The following is a 6,000-nucleotide window of genomic DNA, read 5'->3' as shown; positions in this document are numbered from 1 at the left end:
CTTTATTTTATTTCCACGATGTATGTTGGCCTAAGCGCCTGTTTCTTACTTAATGAAAGCATATGCCTTATGTTTTCTTTTCTCATGATGACTTCTACGTTACAAATGCATGTTAAACTTTTGATTAGCACGAAAACACTTCAGTAAATTACGAGCTCTTGAGTTATGCCTCCAAGGTCCTCCGCGAGCATAGCGCGAGACCGGGCAGTTACACTCGCACAAGAGCCACACTTACATTTATTCGCTCTAACTTAACCAAAGTCTCTAACAACAATGCAACAATTATAACTTGACAAATGGAAGGCAAACATAAACGTCATATTCAAAAGGCGCAACAACGCAATGATTACATGATAAAATAAAGCATCATCGGTTAGATTCAAAATGAGCGCGACCGCGCAATGAGTTACATTTAACATCTAAAAAGAAAATTACAAGGCACCAAGCCTACCAACACTATCTACTCATAACCATCACCATTGCCATCGCCATTGCCACCACCATCATTATCACCATCACCATTACCACCGGCTGGTTCTTCGTCAGACAACTCAACGGTCTCTGGAGGGTCGAGAATCTGCTTTAACCGTTGGCACCAGTCGTCATGCTCCAGTGCCTTTGTGACCAAATCTATCACAGGCAGTGATAGATGGTCATAAGCCTTTTCAGCACGGGCTAATGCAGCACCAGCCTGATCGGGCACTGAACAATGACTAACATCAAACTCTTGTCCTATCGCCTCTTCAACATGCTGCGCAGACTCTAGATAACCCCCACGGTGACCAACCGCACGTGAAGCATCTATGAGAGTAGCGACAGCTCCATCCAGCTAGGAAGCGTTCAGAATAGAGTTGGCCATCTACACCCAAGGCAATGGATAAGAAATAAGTCTTTAACAAATAAAGCCTAAGTCAAAAAGAAAGCCATGCCAAAACTACTCCTTTGTCGCGCATCCATTCAGCCTCAGCAACCAGCGTGTCAACGTTTGCCCTACGTTGAGGGCAGATGTACTTATGTCTCGCGCCTCCTCAGCTTTCTGCTTAGCCTCCTCAGCAGTAGCAGCTTTCACTCGTTCGGCCTCAATATTGATTTCTAAGGACTCACTTTTGTCGGTTTGCTCTTGCAAATGACGTTTCAACTCTGCAATGTCAACGTCCTTAGCTGCCAGGTCTTTGTCCTTACTGGATACCTGCACTTTCAACTCAGCCTGCAGAGGGAAAGACAGACTTAGATAATTTCACAAGCAAAAAGCATAAAGGGAAGAAGGGTTAACACTGATCAAACCTCAACGCGTTCCTTATCGGTTTGCCCATCCTCAATCTTCCCTTTCAGTTCAGTAACTTGAGTTTCAAGATCTGTGATTTTAGAGCGCGCGACATACATACGTTGATTGTCTTTTTCACAGATCTTCTTCCACTCCGCACGCTCCTTCGCTAAAAGATCTTCAGCAGCTCGAAGCTTACCCCTAAGGCCTTCAACAGGCGCTCACGATATTTTTCCCACTCAGCCCGCTCTTTAACCATCGTGCGCCACTCACGCACGATCTGGTGGTTGTCGGCGCGAGTGTTGGCTTCTCCAACCACATACGCATGATACAAGCTATCATGAGTTCGCGCCCTTTGCCGGTTAACTTCCCCTGGAGGGAAGAAATTCAAAAACCAATCGCGGCAAGGTGCAAACTCCAAGAAGGTGTCCTTCTATTTTAAACCCTATGGAGCTCAGTGGGGAGCATTGCCGCGAGCCTCCTCGGTATAAGTTTTATAATAAATGTCGCCCACAATATCATTAGGGCCGATGGGAGACTGCGGCATGGACCCTCCGGCGCCACCAGAGCTCGCACCACCTGCAGCAGCAGTTTTTTCCTTATGAACAACAGAACCTGATCCCCCAGTAGTAGAAGTTAATTTAACAGTCTGAAGGGGGGCATCAGGCTGCGCAGGCTTTGTCGGCTTCTCAACCTCAGGTTCCTTCCTTTTCTCATGAAGGGCTGGTCAAGCCCCGTGATATGGACGACCTCCGGACCCTGCGCTTTTCCATGAGCAGTTGTAGCAGCGGCCCCAGTCTCCTTAGGATCATCAGTAGGCTTTTCAGAAGCCTTCTTTTTCTCTCTCTCCTTCTCCTTCTCAGCAACCTTGTCAACAGGCTTTTCAACAGCCTTCTTTTTCGCCTTCTCGGATTCTACCCCAGCAATCTTGAAAGGCTTGATTGTAACCTTGGTCTTTTCCTACGCCGGCTCTGGGGGATCCTTAAAAACAACACCCTTCTTTTCAGGGGTCTTCTTCCTAGCTTTTGCAGAAACCAAGTGTTAAAAAAGAGGTGGCAACAAAGAAAACAAGGTAATCAAGAAACTAGTCTTCTGCGACACAGACGCGCCTGCTGTAGTCTCCTCTCTACCTCTTTTCGTGCTTATCAACTTTTCAACAGGCTCTTCTTCTTCTTCCTCCTCTTCGTCATCAAGCGCGATAGAGGATGGAGTGGCACCAGCATCAGGGTTCCGAGAACCCGCGCTCCCAGAGCTCTTCGAACCAGCGGCGCTGGTTTTCTTCTCGCCTATGCGCGACAAACCTTCAAGTGAGTCACTAGTAATAACGTAATATTCCAAGTTACTCTGACGAAAGCGTAGAGTACCTTTATCAGCAGCACCGGAGGCCGCGCGGCTACTTCCACCCTTTTTGCTGGTTACATCAGCATCGATGGTAATGACTTTCTTCTTCTTTGACTTTTTCTTCTTCTCCTCTGGGTCAATCCCAAGGTCGCGTAACACACCTGCAAAGATGTTAGACTAGGAACTTAGCTCCCCATTTGAAGACCCAACAGACTCCTTGCTGGATAGATAAAGAATCTCTTTCCCAGCAGAAGTCACAGGTCGCAAGGGCCTGGGGTTAGGTATATGCGCACCTTCGGTTGCAGTTGGTGGATTGGCAAAAGATCCAGCAGGAGGATACAAGAAGTTTCCTTTGATTCGTTCATACCAAAATGGCTCCCCTGACTCCAGCGGGCGCGTGCTCATAGACCCACTAAAGGTGTGGAAAGCAGCTTGCCAAAGATGCGCTTCTACAATCGAAATTATCAACTTAAGCACAGAAAATAACAAAAAAAAAAGATCAGAGAAGTAACTAACCTCTATCTTGAAACATCAACACTGGCACTTCAGTGCTATCTTCTGGCCATTGATCACTCATCTGCGCCGCTACCAGAACATTCTCACCAAAGACGCGATTGGGCGTGGGAGTAAGCTTCACATACCAGTTTTCTTTCTTCGGAATCACCAGTTCTTCCTTCTCAATCGTGTCCGGCGCACGAAAGATCATTGCAATCGGCATCACCTCCTCGCGAATGTAGAAGAACTTCTTTTTCCAGTCATGGAAACTCTTGGGTGGATTCAACAAGATCTTCTTGGCAGCTCCCCGATTAACGAAGGAATACAACCCCATATTTCTGATAAACTGATAGAACACCCGGAATTTCTCCACTGTGGGCTCTATATCATGGGCCCGGCATAAAAATTCGAAGTGTCGCACCCTCACCAATCCAGGTGGACTCATCTGTGAAATATGAAACCCATAATACTGAAGTATATGGGCCATGAAGTTCGTCACCGGCAACCGGAAGTTGCCCTGTAAGAAGAAGTCCTCAAAGAGGGTAATATACCCCGGCGGTGCATCGGCAGCCGTCTGATTCTGGCCGGGGTATCAAGCATCCCACTCCGGTGGAAACCGGAATCCCCTCGTAATCTACTTAAATAAACCCAGATCTCACTTCAGGACACGAAGGGGACCTTCTTCACCTGGGTTTTCTTCCTGAGGATTCTCTTCAGCCATGGATATTCAACTAGGAACTTGAAATATTTTTTGAAAAGATTGAAGATCTTCGAACTTCTGCAGCAACTTGGAAGATCTGCTACTGTGTTCTTCAAAGGTTTGAAGATTCAAAGGAAATTCGAAGATAAATAGAGAGAAAAGATAGCAACAGAAAAAGAAATGTGACCTTCTCTTACCCCTCATCGAATATATATTCCCATCGCATTTAATGCGATGGGTAAACGTGCCGGATTCACCGCGCACGTGACCAATCAGAAGACGCCACGTAAGGCGGGACTCTCAGAGTGACGGTTACCACGCGCACGTGGGCCTCACTCGCCTGACGGAAAGCCAAACCGTCAGGAACAGCGTCATCGTAAGCGTGTCAGCGGTCAACTCAAACGTCGCCTTCAACGACATTTTCACCAACTTGTCAGAATTCAAAATTCTAGGTTTTTTCCCGCCCAAAATTACTACAAACTTCATGCAGAAGCTACTTAGGATGCGCAATATTCATAATTATCCGATGAACCTGCGCGCCTAAATCCAAAAGTTGTGAATCATCATCAGCCAATTCCGGTAATCGCGCCGTAGTAACTGACAACCAGTTACACGCGCGCTGTCTACCAAAACTAAGGAAGTATTTATCATAACTAGCACTTTCTTTTTTCTAATTCCAGAGCTCCAACCACTTACTTCGCGCATGGTGCAGCACTGGACTGGGGGGACTTGAAGGGGTATGGTCCCAAAAAGCCACGTGAACCTTCCTACAGGTCGCGCACAAGACCATACTCCTTACTCAGCAAGATGTTCAATCCTCGCTCGCGCGAGTTACTTCAACAAGGATTGATCTCGTGCGAGATCTGAACAAGAAAGAGCATCAATTTTATACTTAACATTCTAAATAAGAGCCTTCAACCACTCGTACCCTGCGCGGGCTAGTTACGTGTTCAGCAAGGGTCGCGCAGGGCTATGGACAGGGCCACTTCAGAAGGTACACAAGGTACAAGTGGCAGAAGAAAAGGGCCAATCTGCGTCCTCCAGGCCGTGCTCAATCGTGTTCCACGATCGTCTGACGTGCAGGAGACAGAGAGTACATAAGGACGCCTACGTGGCACCAATCAGGGGGCGGCGACACCTGTCCCCCGAACTCGAGTTACCTGCTGATGGCAGAGGGACAACAAGGCCGACAACAGTGACACGTGGCTTCAATCATGGTGCGCCAGCACCGGATAACTTCTAGAAGCCACTAACGGTCGACACCAGTGAGACAAAGAGCATATCCTCTAAGTTGTCGCCTTCCGGCCCAAGGCCCATCAGCCCATCTCCTCTTACACCTCTCCGGCTATAAATAGGACCCTTCATTCACAGGTTAAACCATTCTGTTCTTTTCACTCTCACTCTCACTCTTACCACACACTTATTTCCTCAAAGCAGATACTTATTCTCACGTCGGAGTCTGGTTAAGAGGGAAACCCCCATATTCCCCTCTTAATGAGCTAACGGTATTCTGTTTTGTAGGATTATCAGGTCATTAAGGAGTTCAGAAAGTCATAAGAAGATTAACCCATTGGTAGAAACATAAACAAACTGATTAACTCTAGAATTAGTTTCGTGTTTCTTCACAAGCCTAATAGCGCTATCAACTAATACCCCGTTGCCTCCCAGGTAACTAGCTCGGTATGTAACTAGGGACTTTCGTGATAGAGTGTGAGTTTATTAACCAACATCAAATTTAAACTACAACATATAGAAAAAGTATTCCTCCCAGGAATAATAGTTTAAAAAAGGTATTCCTCCTAGGACCGCCCAACTAATACCCCGTTGCCTTCTCACATCTCTGAAAAGTCCTAGTACACCGCCCATGGTGATTAAAGGTATGCTTGTTACCCTTCGGTTGTTTTCCGGTGTACGAGCCCTAGTTCTGACTAAAGCCTTGGTTAGCAAAAAAGACTGGTTGAGGTTGTGGTTGTTATTGTTGTTGTCGGCCCTCTTTGTTGCTGGCTAGGGCTAGAGGCCTTGACTGAGTTATTCCACTAGCGCTTGTTGTTAGTAGTCGAAGCTATCAGTGCACTACGCTTAGGTAGTGTACCATGTTCAACTTCTTATTCACTGGTCTTGTGAGCCAAACGAATACTCCATAGTAAGGTGTCGAGATTTGCAGAGGTGGCCATACTCTTAATCTGTTGCGCCAACCCGT

The sequence above is a fragment of the Helianthus annuus genome, chromosome 1 (assembly GCF_002127325.2).
Source record: "Helianthus annuus cultivar XRQ/B chromosome 1, HanXRQr2.0-SUNRISE, whole genome shotgun sequence".
Classification (NCBI taxonomy): Eukaryota; Viridiplantae; Streptophyta; class Magnoliopsida; order Asterales; family Asteraceae; genus Helianthus; species Helianthus annuus.
This window is presented reverse-complemented; position numbering follows the sequence as displayed.